Below are 19,709 nucleotides of genomic sequence, written 5' to 3' on the forward strand. Positions count from 1 at the left end.
TTAGAGCATCTCCAGCCGTTGAGCCCCCCAGGAGGCATTTTTTCGCCTCCTGGGGGGCTGCCGGCGAGAACTCTGGCCTGGGGGCGAGAATTTGTCCACTCATTGCGCCCCCAGGAGCAGTGTTGGCAAGAAGCGGGGGCCGACTCCGCTGCCGTGGTCTCTGTCCGCTCCATCAGGGAGAGCGCCAGGAGTGCGCGCATGGCGCCGCTGTTGACCACGGCTCGGACGTGCTCGAGCTTGGCGGAGAGGTTGCGGAGCGCGGCGAGGCACTCCAGCCTTGTGTCGGCCGGGATGTCGGTGGCGGTGAGCGTGGCGACGAGGAACGGGAGAAGGTCAGCCATGGAGAGCGGGAAGTTGGTGTTGGCTAGCGAGGAGACGGAGAGGAGGAGCCACGTCTTCTCCGCAGCCACACAGGCCGACCGGTCCGCAGTCGCACGCGCGCAGGCCATGCCCTTCCGCTCACAGGCCACGCCCGCGGACGCGCTCACCGCCCAGGTCGCGCCCTCCCGCGGCCTCGCGCTCGCCGCCCAGGCCGTCCCGTCTGCTCCCTGTCCTCCAGCTCGGCCTCGATGGCAGCGAGCAGCGAGTCGGAAGGAGGACGAGGACGTAGCCAAGGCGCGCGCCATCTTATATCGTGGAAGCTGGATTATTACGGGCCATATTTTGCCTTGAGGTTTCCACTTCAAAAGCCGACCTCTCCGCACCGGGGCCCAGGAGTAGCAGCAGGACGCCGGCCAGGGCGAGCAGCGCCACAGCCAGGTCGGAGATCCAGTGGACGTCCTCGTCCTCGGCCATGCTGTTGAGCTGGAGCTCAACCACCCGGTGAGGGCGCCGTGGAGTGCGCGGGCGGAGACGGCCCACTCCGACCGCACGCACGCGAGCCCCGCCCCGGCCATGCTCCGCTCCGGCCGCGCGAGCGCGAGCCCAGCCCTGGCCATGCGTGCCCCTCCCCGCTCGGGCTGTGTGTGGTAGCCTGGTAGGTGATGTAAGGAAAAGGAGAGGAGAGAGGGGAAAGAAAAAACAGAAAGGAGAGGAGAGAGGAGAGAGAGGAGGGCTGGCAAGTGGGCCGATGCATGCGAAAGAGAGCGTCGGCGCCCCCAGATGCACCACAACTTTCTAGGTTTGTGTTGTGACCACCGGCCGTAATTTCGGCGAAATCCAGCGCTTTTTGAGCTTCTAGGGGCTTGATTGGGAGGAAAAATGCGCGCCGGTGATGAAAAAGGCCTCCTGGGGGGCTGTTGGGGGGCCTAGTGGAGATGCTCTTACCGGCAAGTCACTTTACTCGTTCTGTAACGCATGATCCCGTGGCTAACTCCTTAGTCACATTGAGCTCATTATGATGATGCATTACCTAGTGGGCCCAGAGATACCTCTCCGTCATACGGAGTGACAAATCCCAGTCTTGATTCGTGCCAACCCAACAGACACTTTTGGAGATACCTGTAGTGCACCTTTATAGCCACCCAGTTACGTTGTGACGTTTGGTACACCCAAAGCATTCCTATGGTATCCGGGAGTTGCACAATCTCATGGTCTAAGGAAATGATACTTGACATTAGAAAAGCTCTTAGCAAACGAACTACACGATCTTGTGCTATGCTCAGGATTGGGTCTTGTCCATCACATCATTCTTCTAATGATGTGATCCCGTTATCAATGACATCCAATGTCCATGGTCAGGAAACCATAACCATCTATTGATCAACGAGCTAGTCAACTAGAGGCTTACTAGGGACATGTTGTGGTCTATGTATTCACACATGTATTATGGTTTCCAGTTCATACAATTATAGCATGAACAATACACAATTATCATGAACAAGGAAATACAATCATAACCATTTTATTATTGCCTCTAGGGCATATTTCCAACAGTCTCCCACTTGCACTAGAGTCAATAATCTAGTTCACATCACTATGTGATTGTAATGAATCCAACACCCATGGGGTTTGTTCATATCTCGCTTGTGAGAGAGGTTTATTAGTCAATGGGTCTGAACCTTTCAGATCCATGTGTGCTTTACAAATCTCTATGTCATCTTGTAGATGCAGCTACCACGCACTACTTTGAGCTATTCCAAATAACTGCTCTACTATAGGAATCGGATTTACTACTCAGAGTCATCCGAATTAGTGTCAAAGTTTGCATCGACGTAACCCTTTACGACAAACTCTTTTACCACCTCCATAATCAAGAAAATTCCTTAGTCCACTAGTTACTAAGGATAAGTTCGACCGCTGTCATGTGATCCATTCCTGGATCACTCTTGTACCCCTTGACTGACTCATGGCAAGGCACACTTCAGGTGCGGTATACAGCATAGCATACTGTAGAGCCTACGTCTAAAGCATAGGGGACGACCTTCGTCCTTTTCTCTCTCTTCTGCCCTGGTCTATTTTGAACTCCTTCAAAATCTTGTCACGGTATGTATTCATTTGAAAGTACTATTAAGCGTTTTTTATTTATCCTTATAGATCTTGATGCTCAATGTTCAAGTAGCTTAATCCAGGTTTTCCATTGAAAAACACTTTTCAAATAACCCTGTATGCTTTCCAGAAATTCTACATCATTTCCGATCAACAATATGTTAACAACATATACTCATCAAAAATTCTATAGTGCTCCCACTCACTTCTTTGGAAATACAAGTTTCTCATAAACTTTGTATAAACCCAAAATCTTTGATCATCTCATCAAAGCGTACATTCCAACTCCGAGATGCTTACTCCAGTCCTTAAAAGGATTGCTGGAGCTTTGCATACTTGTTAGCATCTTTTAGGATTGACAAAACCTTCTAGTTGTATCACATACAACCTTTCTCAAGAAAATCGTCGAGGAAATAATGTTTTGACATCCTATCTGCAAGATTTCATAAATAATGCAGTAACTGCTAACATAATTCCAACAGACTCTTAGCATCGCTACGAGTGAGAAATTCTCATCGTAGTCAACTCCTTGAACTTGTCGGGAAACATCTTAATGACAAGTCGAGCTTTCTTAATGGTGACACTTACCATCATTGTCCATCTTCCTTTTAAAATCCATCTGCACCCAACAGCCTTCCGACCATCAAGTAGTTCTTTCAAAGTCTATACTTTGTTTTATACATGGATCCTCTCTCGGATTTCATGGCCTCGAGCCATTCGTCGGAATCCGGGCCCACCATTGCTTCTCCATAGCTCGTAGGTGTTGGAAATATGCCCTAGAGGCAATAATAAAAGCATTATTATTATATTTCCTTGTTCATGATAATTGTCTTTATTCATGCTATAATTGTGTTATACGGAAATCGTAATACATGTGTGAATAATAGACACCAACATGTCCCTAGTAAGCCTCTAGTTGACTAGCTCGTTGATCAACAGATAGTCATGGTTTCCTGACTATGGACATTGGATGTCATTGATAACGAGATCAGATCATTAGGAGAATGATGTGATGGACAAGACCCAATCCTAAACATAGCACAAGATCGTATAGTTCGTTTGCTAGAGTTTTCCAATGTCAAGTATCTTTTCCTTAGACCATGAGATCGTGTAACTCCCGGATACCGTAGGAGTGCTTTGGGTGTGCCAAACGTCACAACGTAACTGGGTGACTATAAAGGTATACTACGGGTATCTCCGAAAGTGTCCGTTGGGTTGGCATGGATCAAGACTGGGATTTGTCACTCCGTATGACGGAGAGGTATCACTGGGCCCACTCGGTAATGCATCATCATAATGAGCTCAAAGTGACCAAGTGTCTGGTCACGGGATCATGCATTACGGTACGAGTAAAGTGACTTGCCGGTAATGAGATTGAACGAGGTATTGGGATACCGACGATCGAATCTCGGGCAAGTAACATACCGATTGACAAAGGGAATTGTATACGGGGTTGCTTGAATCCTCGACATCGTGGTTCATCCGATGAGATCATCGAGGAGCATGTGGGAGCCAACATGGGTATCCAGATCCCACTGTTGGTTATTGACCGGAGAGCGATCCCGGTCATGTCTACATGTCTCCCGAACCCGTAGGGTCTACACACTTAAGGTTCGGTGACGCTAGGGTTGTAGGGATATGTATATGCAGTAACCCGAATGTTGTTCGGAGTCCCGGATGAGATCCCGGACGTCACGAGGAGTTCCGGAATGGTCCAGAGGTAAAGAATTATATATATAGGAAGTGCTATTTCGGGCATCGGGACAAGTTTTGGGGTCACCGGTATTGTACCGGGACCACCGGAGGGGTCCCGGGGGTCCACCGGGTGGGGCCACCTGTCCCGGGGGGGCACATGGGCTGTAGAGGGTGCGCCTTGGCCTACATGGGCCAAGGGCACCAGCCCCAAGAGGCCCATGCGCCTAGGGTTTCAAGGGAGGAAGAGTCCTACGAGGGGAAGGCACCTCCTAGGTGCCTTGGGGAGGAGGGATTCCTCCCCTTGGCCGAACCACCCTAGGAGATTAGATCTCCTAGGGCCGCCGCCCCCCCCCCCCTTGGCCCTCCTATATATAGTGGGGAGATGGAGGACTTCTTACCCCCTGCCTTTGGTGCCTCCCTCTCCCTCTCCAACACCTCCTCCTCCTCCATAGTGCTTGGCGAAGCCCTGCCGGAGTACTGCAGCTCCATCACCACCACGCCGTCGTGCTGCTGCTGGAGCCATCTTCCTCAACCTCTCCTTCCCCTTGCTGGATCAAGAAGAAGGAGACGTTACGCTGACCGTACGTGTGTTGAACACGGAGGTGTCATCCGTTCGGCGCTAGGATCTCCGGTGATTTGGATCACGTCGAGTACGCCTTCCTCATCCCCGTTCTTTGAACGCTTCCGCGCGTGATCTACAAAGGTATGTAGATGCAATCCGATCACTCGTTGCTAGACGAACTCCTAGATGGATCTTGGTGAAACCGTAGGAAAATTTTTGTTTTCTGCAACGTTCCCCAACAGTGGCATCATGAGCTAGGTCTATGCGTAGTTCTCTTGCACGAGTAGAACACAATTTGTTGTGGGCGTTGATGTTGTCAACTTTCTTGCCGCTACTAGTCTTATCTTGCTTCAACGGTATTGTGGGATGAAGCGGCCCGGACCAACCTTACACATACGCATACGTGAGACCGGTTCCACCGACTAACATGCACAAGTTGCATAAAGGTGGCTGGCGGGTGTCTGTCTCTCCTACTTTAGTTGGAGCGGATTCGATGAAAAGGGTCCTTATGAAGGGTAAATAGAAGTTGACAAATCACGTTGTGGCTTTCACGTAGGTAAGAAAATGTTCTTCCTAGAACCCTACTTCAGCCACGTAAAACTTGCAACAACAATTAGAGGACGTCTAACTTGTTTTTGCAGCAAGTGCTTTGTGATATGATATGGCCAAAGTTGTGATGAATGATGAATGATCTATATGTGACGTATGCGATGTTCATGCTATTGTAATAGGAATCACGACTTGCATGTCGATGAGTATGACAACCGGCAGGAGCCATAGGAGTTGTCTTTATTTTTTGTATGACCTGCGTGTCATTGAGAAACGCCATGCAAATTACTTTACTTTATTGCTAAACGCGTTAGCCATAGTAGTAGAAGTAATAGTTGGCGAGCAACTTCATGGAGGCACAATGATGGATATCATGATGATGGAGATCATGGTGTCATGCCGGTGACAAGATGATCATGGAGCCCCAAGATGGAGATCAAAGGAGCTATGTGATATTGGCCATATCATGTCACTATTATTATTTGATTGCATGTGATGTTTATCATGTTTTTCATCTTGTTTTCTTAGAACGACGGTAGTAAATAAGATGATCCCTCATAATAATTTCAAGAAAGTGTTCCCCCTAACTGTGCACCGTTGCGACAGTTCGTTGTTTCGAAGCACCACGTGATGATCGGGTGTGATAGATTCTAACGTTCACATACAACGGGTGTAAGACAGATTTACACATGCAAACACTTAGGTTGACTTGACGAGCCTAGCATGTGTACAGACATGGCCTCGGAACACAGAAGACCGAAAGGTCGAGCATGAGTCATATAGAAGATATGATCAACATGAAGATGTTCACCGACATTGACTAGTCCGTCTCACGTGATGATCGGACATGGCCTAGCTAACTCGGATCATGTTATACTTAGATGACTAGAAGAGGGATGTCTATCTAAGTGGGAGTTCATTATAATTTGATTAGATGAACTTAATTATCATGAACTTAGTCTAAAATCTTTACAATATGTCTTGTAGATCAAATGGCCAACGTAGGCCTCAACTTCAACGCATTCCTAGAGAAAACCAAGCTGAAAGACGATGGCAGCAACTATACGGACTGGGTCCGGAACCTGAGGATCATCCTCATAGCTGCCAAGAAAGATTATGTCCTACAAGCACCGCTAGGTGATGCACTTGTTCTCCCTGCAGAACAAGACGTTATGAACGCTTGGCAGGCACGTACCGATGAATACTCCCTCGTTCAGTGCGGCATGCTTTACAGCTTAGAGCCGGGGCTTCAAAAGCGTTTTGAGAGACACGGAGCATATGAGATGTTCGAAGAGCTGAAAATGGTTTTCCAAGCTCATGCCCGGGTCGAGAGATATGAAGTCTCCGACAAATTCTTCAGCTGTAAGATGGAGGAAAATAGTTCTGTCAGTGAGCACATACTCACTATGTCTGGGTTACATAACCGCTTGACTCAGTTGGGAGTTAATCTCCCGGATGACGCGGTCATTGACAAAATCCTTCAGTCGCTTCCACCGAGCTACAAGAGCTTTGTGATGAACTTCAATATGCAGGGGATGGAAAAGACCATTCCTGAAGTATTTGCTATGCTGAAATCAGCAGAGGTAGAAGTCAAGAAGGAACATCAAGTGTTGATGGTCAATAAAACCACTAAGTTCAAGAAGGGCAAGGGTAAAAAGAACTTCAAGAAGGACGGCAAGGGAGTTGCCGCGCCCGGCAAGCAAGCTGCCGGGAAGAAGCCAAAGAATGGACCCAAGCCCGAGACTGAGTGCTTTTATTGCAAGGAGAGTGGTCACTGGAAGCGGAACTGCCCCAAATACTTAGCGGACAAGAAGGCCGGTAAAGCAAAAGGTATATGTGATATACATGTAATTGATGTGTACCTTACCAGTACTCGTAGTAGCTCCTGGGTATTTGATACTGGTGCGGTTGCTCACATTTGTAACTCAAAACAGGAGCTGCGGAATAAATGGAGACTGGCGAAGGACGAGGTGACGATGCGCGTCGGGAATGGTTCCAAGGTCGATGTGATCACCGTCGGCACGCTACCTCTTCATTTACCTAAGAGATTAGTTTTAAACCTCAATAATTGTTATTTAGTGCCAAGTTTGAGCATGAACATTGTATCAGGATCTCGTTTAATACGAGATGGCTACTCATTTAAATCCGAGAATAATGGTTGTTCTATTTATATGAGAGATATGTTTTATGGTCATGCTCCGATGGTGAATGGTTTATTCTTAATGAATCTCGAGCGTAATGCTACACATGTTCATAGTGTGAGTACCAAAAGATGCAAGGTTGATAATGATAGTCCCACATACTTGTGGCACTGCCGCCTTGGTCACATAGGTGTCAAACGCATGAAGAAGCTCCATGCTGATGGACTTTTAGAGTCTCTTGATTACGAATCATTTGACACGTGCGAACCATGCCTCATGGGTAAAATGACCAAGACTCCGTTCTCAGGAACAATGGAGCGAGCAACCAACTTATCGGAAATCATACATACTGATGTGTGCGGTCCAATGAGTGTTGAGGCTTGCGGTGGCTATCGTTATGTTCTCACCCTCACTGATGACTTAAGTAGATATGGGTATGTCTACTTAATGAAACACAAGTCTGAAACCTTTGAAAAGTTCAAGGAATTTCAGAGTGAGGTTGAGAATCAACGTGACAGGAAAATCAAGTTCCTACGATCAGATCGTGGAGGAGAATACTTGAGTCATGAGTTTGGCACACACTTAAGAAAATGTGGAATAGTTTCACAGCTCACGCCGCCTGGAACACCTCAGCGTAATGGTGTGTCCGAACGTCGTAATCGCACTCTATTGGATATGGTGCGATCTATGATGTCTCTTGCCGATTTACCGCTATCTTTTTGGGGCTATGCTTTAGAGACTGCCGCATTCACTTTAAATAGGGCTCCGTCGAAATCCGTTGAGACAACACCGTTTGAATTATGGTTTGGGAAGAAACCTAAGCTGTCATTTCTAAAAGTTTGGGGATGCGATGCTTATGTCAAGAAACTTCAACCTGAAAAGCTCGAACCCAAATCAGAAAAATGCGTCTTCATAGGATACCCTAAAAAAACTATTGGGTATACCTTCTACCTCAGATCCGAAGGCAAGATCTTTGTTGCCAAGAATGGGTCCTTTCTGGAGAAAGAGTTTCTCTCGAAAGAAGTAAGTGGGAGGAAAGTAGAACTTGATGAAGTATTACCTCTTGAACCGGAAAATGGCGCAACTCAAGAAAATGTTCCTGAGGTGCCTACACCGACTAGAGAGGAAGTTAATGATGATGATCAAGATACTTCTGATCAAGCTCCTACTGAAATTCGAAGGTCCACAAGGACACGTTCCGCACCAGTATGGTACGGCAACCCTGTCTTGGAAATCATGTTGTTAGACAACGGTGAACCTTCGAACTATGAAGAAGCAATGGCGGGCCCGGATTCCGACAAATGGCTAGAAGCCACAAAATCCGAGATAGGATCCATGTATGAAAACGAAGTATGGACTTTGACTGACTTGCCCGTTGAGCGGCGAGCCATAGAAAATAAATGGATCTTTAAGAAGAAGACAGACGCGGATGGTAATGTGACCATCTATAAAGCTCGGCTTGTCGCTAAGGGTTATCGACAAGTTCAAGGGGTTGACTACGATGAGACTTTCTCACCGGTAGCGAAGCTGAAGTCCGTCTGAATCATGTTAGTGATTGCCGCATTCTATGATTATGAAATATGGCAAATGGACGTCAAAATGGCATTCCTTAATGGTTTCCTTAAGGAAGAATTCTATATGATGCAGCCGGAAGGTTTTGTCGATCCTAAGAATGCTGACAAGGTGTGCAAGCTCCAACGCTCGATTTTTGGGCCGGTGCAAGCATCTCGGAGTTGGAACATTTGCTTTGATGGGATGATCAAAGCGTTTGGGTTTACGCAGACTTATGGAGAAGCCTGTGTTTACAAGAAAGTGAGTGGGAGCTCTGTAGCATTTCTCATATTATATGTAGATGACATACTTTTGATGGGAAATGATATAGAACTCTTGGACAACATAAAGGCCTACTTGAATAAGAGTTTTTCAATGAAGGACCTTGGAGAAGCTGCTTATATATTAGGCACCAAGATCTACAGAGATAGATCAAGACGGCTCATAGGTCTTTCAGAAAGCACATACCTTGATAAGATATTGAAGAAGTTCAATATGGATCAGTCTAAGAAGGGGTTCTTGCCTGTGTTGCAAGGTGTGAAATTGAGCTCAGCTCAATGTCCGACCACGGCAGAAGATATAGAAGAGATGAGTGTCATCCCCTATGCCTCGGCCATAGGTTCTATTATGTATGCCATGCTGTGTACCAGACCTGATGTAAACCTTGCCGTGAGTTTGGTAGGAAGGTACCAAAGTAATCCCGGCAAGGAACACTGGACAGCGGTCAAGAATATCCTGAAGTACCTAAAAAGGACTAAGGAAATGTTTCTCGTTTATGGAGGTGACGAAGAGCTCGTCGTAAAGGGTTACGTCGACGCTAGCTTCGACACAGATCTGGATGACTCTAAGTCACAAACCGGATACGTGTATATTTTGAATGGTGGGGCAGTAAGCTGGTGCAGTTGCAAGCAGAGCGTCGTGGCGGGATCTACATGTGAAGCGGAGTACATGGCAGCCTCGGAGGCAGCACATGAAGCAATTTGGGTGAAGGAGTTCATCACCGACCTAGGAGTCATACCCAATGCGTCGGGGCCAATCAAGCTCTTCTGTGACAACACTGGAGCTATTGCTCTTGCAAAGGAGCCCAGGTTTCACAAGAAGACAAGGCACATCAAGCGTCGCTTCAACTCCATTCGTGAAAATGTTCAAGATGGAGACATAGATATTTGTAAAGTACACACGGACCTGAATATAGCAGATCCGTTGACTAAACCTCTCCCTAGAGCAAAACATGATCAACACCAGAATTCCATGGGTGTTCGATTCATCACAATGTAACTAGATTATTGACTCTAGTGCAAGTGGGAGACTGTTGGAAATATGCCCTAGAGGCAATAATAAAAGCATTATTATTATATTTCCTTGTTCATGATAATTGTCTTTATTCATGCTATAATTGTGTTATCCGGAAATCGTAATACATGTGTGAATAATAGACACCAACATGTCCCTAGTAAGCCTCTAGTTGACTAGCTCGTTGATCAACAGATAGTCATGGTTTCCTGACTATGGACATTGGATGTCATTGATAACGAGATCACATCATTAGGAGAATGATGTGATGGACAAGACCCAATCCTAAACATAGCACAAGATCGTATAGTTCGTTTGCTAGAGTTTTCCAATGTCAAGTATATTTTCCTTAGACCATGAGATCTTGTAACTCCCGGATACCGTAGGAGTGCTTTGGGTGTGCCAAACGTCACAACGTAACTAGGTGACTATAAAGGTATACTACGGGTATCTCCGAAAGTGTCTGTTGGGTTGACATGGATCAAGACTGGGATTTGTCACTCCGTATGACGGAGAGGTATCACTGGGCCCACTCGGTAATGCATCATCATAATGAGCTCAAAGTGACCAAGTGTCTGGTCACGGGATCATGCATTACGGTACGAGTAAAGTGACTTGCCGGTAACGAGATTGAACGAGGTATTGGGATACCGACGATCGAATCTCGGGCAAGTAACATACCGATTGACAAAGGGAATTGTATACGGGGTTGCTTGAATCCTCGACATCGTGGTTCATCCGATGAGATCATCGAGGAGCATGTGGGAGCCAACATGGGTATCCAGATCCCGCTGTTGGTTATTGACCGGAGAGCGATCCCGGTCATGTCTACATGTCTCCCGAACCCGTAGGATCTACACACTTAAGGTTCGGTGATGCTAGGGTTGTAGGGATATGTATATGCAGTAACCCGAATGTTGTTCGGAGTCCCGGATGAGATCCCGGACGTCACGAGGAGTTCCAGAATGGTCCGGAGGTAAAGAATTATATATAGGAAGTGCTATTTCGGGCATCGGGACAAGTTTCGGGGTCACCGGTATTGTACCGGGACCACCGGAGGGGTCCCGGGGGTCCACCGGGTGGGGCCACATGTCCCGGGCGGCCACATGGGCTGTAGGGGGTGCGCCTTGGCCTACATGGGCCAAGGGCACCAGCCCCAAGAGGCCCATGCGCCTAGGGTTTCAAGGGAGGAAGAGTCCTAGGAGGGGAAGGCACCTCCTAGGTGCCTTGGGGAGGAGGGATTCCTCCCCTTGGCCGCACCACCCTAGGAGATTAGATCTCCTAGGGCCGGTGCCCCCCCCTTGGCCCTCCTATATATAGTGGGGAGATGGAGGACTTCTTACCCCCTGCCTTTGGTGCCTCCCTCTCCCTCTCCAACACCTCCTCCTCCTCCATAGTGCTTGGCGAAGCCCTGCCGGAGTACTGCAGCTCCATCACCACCACGCCGTCATGCTGCTGCTGGAGCCATCTTCCTCAACCTCTCCTTCCCCCTTGCTGGATCAAGAAGAAGGAGACGTTACGCTGACCGTACGTGTGTTGAACGCGGAGGTGCCGTCCGTTCGGCGCTAGGATCTCCGGTGATTTGGATCACGTCGAGTACGCCTTCCTCATCCCCGTTCTTTGAACGCTTCTGCGCGTGATCTACAAAGGTATGTAGATGCAATCCGATCACTCGTTGCTAGACGGACTCCTAGATGGATCTTGGTGAAACCGTAGGAAAATTTTTGTTTTCTGCAACGTTCCCCAACAGTAGGTTCATTGTTGTCTAGCAACATGACTTCCAAGACAGGATTACGTACCTCTCTAAAGTAGTACGCATCCTTGTCGACCTATGAGGTTTGGTAGTGACTTGATCCGAAGTTTCATGATCACTATCATAAGCTTCCACTTCAATTGGTGTAGGTTCCACATGAACAACTTCCTGTGCCCTGCTACAAACTAGTTGAAGTGACGATTCAATAACCTCATCAAGTCTCCATCATCCTCCCACTCTGTTCTTTCGAGAGAAACTTTTCCTCGAGAAAGGACTCATTTCTAGAAACAATCACTTTTGTTTCCGGATCTGAAATAGGAGGTATACCCAACTGTTTTGGGTATTCTATGAAGATGCATTTATCCGCTTTGGGTTCGAGCTTATCATCCTGAAACTTTTTCACATAAGCGTCGCAGCCCAAACTTTTAAGAAACGACAGCTTAGGTTTTTTCTAAACCATAGTTCATACGGTGTCGTCTCAACGAAATTGAGTGGTGCCCTATTTAAAGTGAATGAGGTTGTCCCTAATGCCTAACCCATAAACGATAGTGGTAATTCGATAAGAGACATCATGGTATGCACCATATCCAATAGGGTGCAGTTATGATGTTCGGACACACCATCACACTATGGTGTTCCAGGCGGTATTAGTTGTGAAACAATTTCTACAATGTCTTAATTGTGTGCCAAACTCGTAACTCATATATTCATCTTTATGATCATATCATAGACATTTTATCCTCTTGTCACAACGATCTTCAACTTCACTCTGAAATTACTTGAACCTTCCAATAATTCAGACTTGTGTTTCATCAAGTAAATATACTCAGCATCTACTCAAATTATATGTGAAGTAAGAACATAACGATATCCACTGCGTGCCTCATCACTCATTGGACTGCGCACATCAAAATGTATTACTTCCAACAAGTTGCTTTCTTGCTCCATCTTACTGAAAACAAGGCCTTTCAGTCATCTTTTTCCCATGTGGTATGATTTGCATGTCTCAAGTGATTCAGAATCAAGTGAGTCCAAACGATACATCTGTATGGACTTTCTTCATGCATATATACCAATAGACATGGTTCGCATGTCTCAATCTTTTCAAAAACGAGTGAGTCCAAAAATCCATCAACATGGAGCTTCTTCATGCGTTTTATACCAACATGACTCAAATGGTAGTGCCACAAGTATGTGGTACTATCATTACTATCTTATATCTTTTGGCATGCACATGTGTATCACTACGATCGAGATTCAATAAACCATTCATTTTAGGTGCAAGACCATTGAAGGTATTAAATAAACAGAGTAACCATTATTCTCCTTAAATGAATAACCGTATGGCGATAAACATAATCCAATCATGTCTATACTCAATGCAAACACCAAATAACAATTATTTCGGTTTAACACCAATTCCGATGGTAGAGGGAGCGTGCGATGTTTGATCACATCAACCTTGGAAACACTTCCAACACATATCGCCATCTCACCTTTAGCTAGTCTCCACAGCCTTTTATTTTGAGTTACTAACACTTAGCAACCGAACCGGTATTTATTACCCTGGTGCTACTAGGAGTACTAGTAAAGTACACAATAATATCACGTATATTCAAAATACTTCTGTCAACCTTGCCAGCCTTCTCATCTACCAAGTATCTAGGGTAGTTCTGCTTCAGTGACCGTTCCCCTCATTACGGAAGCACTTAGTCTCGGGTTTGGTTTCAACCTTGGGTTTCTTCACTAGAGCAGCAACTGATTTGTCATTTCATGAAGTATCCCTTCTTTCCCTTGCCCTTCTTGAAACTAGTGGTTTAACCATCAACAATTGATGCTCCTACTTGATTTCTACTTTCACGGTGTCAAACATCGCGAGTTTCTCAAGGATCATCATGTCTATCCCTGATATGTTATAGTGCATCACGAAGCTCTAATAGCTTGGTGGCAGTGACTATGGAGAACCATCACTATCTCATCTGGAAGATTAACTCCCACTCGATTCAAGCGATTGTAGCACTTAGACAATCTGAGCACATGCTCAATGATTGAGCTTTTCTCCCTTAGTTTGCAGGCTTAAGAAACTTGTCAGAGGTCTCATACCTCTTGACGTGGGCACTAGTCTGAAATCCCAATTTCAATCTTTGGAACATCTCATATGTTCTGGAACGTTTCAAAACGTCTTTGGTGCCACAATTCTAAACCGTTAGCATTACACATTGAACTATCACGTAGTCATCAAAACGTGTATGTCAGATGTTTCCCAACATCTACAGACGACGCTCGAGGTTCAGCACACCGAGCGGTGCATTAAGGACATAAATCTTCTGCACAGCAATGAAGATAATCCTCAGTTGACAGACCCAGTCCGCATAATTTCTACTATCAATTTTCAACTAAATTTTCTCTAGGAACATATCTTAAACAGTAGAACTGAAGTGTAAGCTACGACATAATTTGCAAAGACCTTTTGACTATGTTCATGAGAATTAAGTTCATCTGACTATTAATGAACTCCCACTTAGATAGACATCCCTCTTGTCGTCTAAGTGATACATGATCCGAGTCAACTAGGCTGTGTCCGATCATCACGTGAGACGGACTAGTCATCATCGGTGAACATCTTCATGTTGATCGTATCTACTATACGACTCATGTTCGACCTTTCGGTCTCGTGTGTTCCGAGGCCATGTTTGTACATGCTAGGCTCGTCAAGTCAACCTAAGTGTTTCGCATGTGTAAATCTGGCTTACACCCATTGTATGCGAACGTTAGAATCTATCACACCCGATCATCACGTGGTGCTTCGAAACAACGAACCTTCGCAACGGTGCACAGTTAGGGGGAACACTTTCTTGAAATTTTAGTGAGGGATCATCTTATTTATGCTGCCGTCGTTCTAAGCAAATAAGATGTAAACATGAAAAACATCACATAAAAATCATAAAGTGACATGATATGGCCAATATCATCTTGCGCCTTTGATCTCCATCTTCGAGGCGCGGCATGAACACCATCGTCACCGGCATGACACCATGATCTCCATCATCGTGTCTTCATGAAGTTGCCTTGCCAACTATTACTTCTACTACTATGGCTAACGGTTAGCAATAAAGTAAAGTAATTACATGGCGTTTTCATTGACACGCAGGTCATAAATAAATTAAGACAACTCCTATGGCTCCTGGGGTTGTCATACTCATCGACATGCAAGTCGTGATTCCTATTACAAGAACATGATCAATCTCATACATCACATCCTTTTGGCCATATCACATCACATAGCAAATCCTGCAAAAACAAGTTAGATGTCCTCTAATTGTTGTTGCATGTTTTACGTGGCTGCTATGGGTTTCTAGCAAGAACGTTTCTTACCTACGCAAAACCACAACGGTGATATGCCAATTGCTATTTACCCTTCATAAGGACCCTTTTCATCGAATCCGATCTGACTAAAGTGGGAGAGACAGACACCCGCCAGCCACATTATGCATCAAGTGCATGTCAGTCGGTGCAACCAGTCTCACGTAAGCGTACGTGTAAGGTCGGTCCGGGACGCTTCATCCCACAATGCCGTCGGATCAAGATAAGACTAGTAACGGTAAGCAAATTGAACAAATCATCGCCCACAACTACTTTGTGTTCTACTCGTGCATAGAATCAACGCATAGACCTAGCTCACGATGCCACTGTTGGGGATCGTTGCAGAAATTAAAAAAATTCTACGCATCACCAAGATCAATCTATGGAGAGACTAGCAACGAGAGAGAGGGGAGTGCATCTTCATACCCTTGAAGATCGCGATGCGGAAGTGTTACAAGAACGTGGATGAAGGAGTCGTACTCGTAGCGATTCAGATCGCGGTTTATTCCGATCTAAGCGCCAAAGAACGGCGCCTCCGCATTCAACACACGTACAGCCCGGGGACGTCTCCTCCTTCTTGATCCAGCAAGGGGAGAGGAGAAGTTGAGGGAGAGCTCCGGTAGCACGACGGCATGGTGGTGGAGCTTACAGTTCTCCGGCAGGGCTTCGCCAAGCACTACTACTACAGAGGAGGTATTGGCAAAGGTGGGGGGAAAGAAATCCCATCATTTCCCTTCCTCACCGATTGTTACCCCCCCTTTTTAGGGATCTTGATCTTATCCCTTCGGGATATGATCTTATTCCTTCTAAGGGGGGATCTTGGTGCGCCTTGACCAGGGGTGTGGGGCCTTGACCCCACTACCCACGTTCATGTGGGTCCCCCCATGCAGGTGGGCCCCACCCCCGAACCTTCTAGAACCTTCCCGGTACAATACCGAAAAATCGCGAACATTTTCCTGTGGCCAAAATAGGACTTCTCATATATAAATCTTTACCTTCGGACCATTCCGGAACTCCTCGTGACGTCTGAGATCTCATTCGGGACTCCGAACAACATTCAGTAACTGCACACTAATTCCCATAACAACTCTAGCATCACCGAACCTTAAGTGTGTAGACCCTGCGGGTTCGGGAACCATGCAGACATGACCGAGACGTTTTCTGGCCAATAACCAACAGCGGGATCTGGATACCCATGTTGGCTCCCACATGTTCCACGATGATCTCATCGGATGAACCACGATGTCGGGGATTCAATCAATCCCGTATACAATTCCCTTTGTCAATCGGTATGTTACTTGCCCGAGATTCGATCGTCGGTATCCCAATACCTCGTTCAATCTCGTTACCGGCAAGTCACTTTACTCATTCTATAACGCATGATCCCGTGGCTAACTCCTTAGTCACATTGAGCTCATTATGATGATGCATTACCGAGTGGGCCCAGAGATACCTCTCCGTCATACGGAGTGACAAATCCTAGTCTCGATTCGTGCCAACCCAACAAACACTTTTGGAGATACCTGTAGTGCACCTTTATAGCCACCCAGTTACATTGTGACATTTGGTACACCCAAAGCATTCCTATGGTATCTAGGAGTTGCACAATCTCATGGTCTAAGGAAATGATACTTGACATTAGAAAATCTCTTAGAAAACGAACTACACGATCTTGTGCTATGCTCAGGATTGGGTCTTGTCCATCTTATCATTTTTCTAATGATGTGATCCCGTTATCAATGACATCCAATGTCCATGGTCAGGGAACCATAACCATCTATTGATCAGCGAGCTAGTCAACTAGAGGCTTACTAGGGACATGTTGTGGTCTATGTATTCACACATGTATTACGGTTTCCAGTTAATACAATTATAGCATGAACAATACACAATTATCATGAACAAGGAAATACAATAATAATCATTTTATTATTGCCTCTAGGGCATATTTCCAACAACTTTGTCATTCGGATTTTCCAAGTCATACTCAAGGTGATGTTCTCACCAAGGGTATTTGTTTGTACTTTCTTGATGGTTGAAACTTTTGTATAGTGTCAACAAAATATAATATCATCACCATTGTATCGATTAAGTTGCACTTTACAGAACACTTATAAAAAAAGTGTCTAGTGTAGTGCTCAAAAGCGTCACAACAGCGACGAGATGAAATTGAAGTTTCTCTGGTCTCCCTGTTGACATATAAATAGAAACATATTAAGTTTTGTGCTATAATCATGTAATATTCATATACAACCATATTTAGTGTTACAATTATAATAATCTAAGTTCATACCTAGGAGAGCAAAACTACGATATGTGCCTCACCAAGGGGAAATTCCAATAGAGTTATAGATATCAAAGGCTCCCCGAGGAAGACTCAGACCCATGTACAATTGATTCTTTATAGTATAACTTAAATAGGACCCCTATTTGTAAAACACGACATAATTTTTTGTCTAAGAAAAAGTATTGCAGGCACTTGAGAAATACAAGTGTCAAAACAACCAATTGGTTTCTGTATGTTGCCATGCTCTTGATGGAATAAGAACCTAATAAATGTTATAAGTACCTCATATATGACCCAGATAACCACAAAGCTTAGATTTTAGACGGAGAGTTTGATTTAATGGAATTAGAGTAAAATCCTAGGGCCTGTTGTAAACCATGAGGTATTTTAATGGATTTCTTTCGTTTTTTATCATCAGAAAAATCCAGGGAAGATAAGAATGAAACATACAAGCATGAATCCTAAAATATTAGTACCATATATAAGATCTAACCATCATAACAACATTTATATAGTAATTCAAGCATTTGTCACAATATTTAGGTCAAATGGACATATATAAGGGCATTCTATAATATCTTATAAACAAATTCTAATCATATATGATTATAAACATAGCAACATGTTATACACATGAACATATGTACTATTTATATGGCAATTCAAAACAAAGCAACATGCTTGAGAAAGTGCAAAAGGAGCTCACCAATGTGGCCGTAATCATGATGCAAAGTGTTTCGGTAGCATTGTCGGTCTATGACCGTGCACATCTGGGTGGGAGATCCGACAACACGGTAGGTGCATCGATGACGGTAGGTGCATCGATGACGGTAGGTGCATCAATGACGGTCATAACCGCGCGATAGGGGGTGCTGGTGGCACTAGGGGACACCCAATGGGGGAATGACTCTGGTGGTCTTTGATAGTCATGACCTACTCATGGTTCCGGCCGAACGGGCCCTTTCGGTCTGTGAAGGTCAAGGAACGTCGCGGATGTTGTAATAAGTTTGCAATTTCCTTTTTGAATAGTGAACACCATTAATTAGCAAAGCTTGTACCACAAAACACCACATCTTTGATCCATATGTAAGGAAATCTTTTCACATAAATTAGCATCATGATCCGTCTTGACAGCACATGATACATTCTTACTTTGATATACACCCACCAGGCTTATAGAAAAATAAGACATGATGATCACAGACAGTAAATCATGGATGGATGTGTGTCTCAAGGGATCTCCTATTTTTCCGGCTCGAGATAGCAATGGAATTTCAATTGTTGACCTTGACCACCATTCCCTAGCTACACTCTAAAAGGCACATATGCTGCACGATCTCCTGGCTTACTTGAACTTGTATGAATATTTTCCATGTGAACAAAGGCTACGCCCGACAACACATTACACATGCTACACCAACAATCTTTTCACACCTCAACTTTTCACGCATGCACCCTGGTTGATGTGTGTCAAATCATATCTGATCTGATCTAGCCACTACTGGTATAGCTCTACTGATGTCTATCAAAAAAAAAAAAGTTCGCCCGTGTGTGCAACTAATAAAATTGCGATAAAACAAAAATGGTGTACATAACCTATGTAGAGTCTTGATGATCAAAAGGGAGATGCAGAGCGATCAATGTCTTCCACTATGCTGCTACTAGAAAAGACAAATTCAGCCGGTGGCTCCAAATTAACCAACTTTGCTGTGCTCCAAGAACGAAAGAACAAAAGCAGTAGGCGCCATGCAGCATGATCACACTGCACGCACCGTCGACCAAGAAACGTACGCTCCGCTCCAAGGACGGTTCGTGTCCAGCTGTGGCTAATTGACATTACTGCTGTCCTCTCTCCTACACACGCAAGTAGTATAACTCAATTTAGAAGTAATCGATTGGAATTAAACAGAAATTTAGAAAAGAAGTTAAGCAAAAAAAAAACAAGAACAAAACGTTTCATGGAGAGAGGATCAAGCGGGCGTCTGAAAACCTAGCCCCCCACCCCCCACCCCCCCCATCTACTCCCCCTCTCGCCGCCGGCAGGGCACGTCTCCGGGCAAAGCCCGTGCGGCACCGACAGTGACAGAG

Source organism: Triticum aestivum, chromosome 7A (genome assembly GCF_018294505.1).
Source record: "Triticum aestivum cultivar Chinese Spring chromosome 7A, IWGSC CS RefSeq v2.1, whole genome shotgun sequence".
Taxonomy (NCBI): Eukaryota; Viridiplantae; Streptophyta; class Magnoliopsida; order Poales; family Poaceae; genus Triticum; species Triticum aestivum.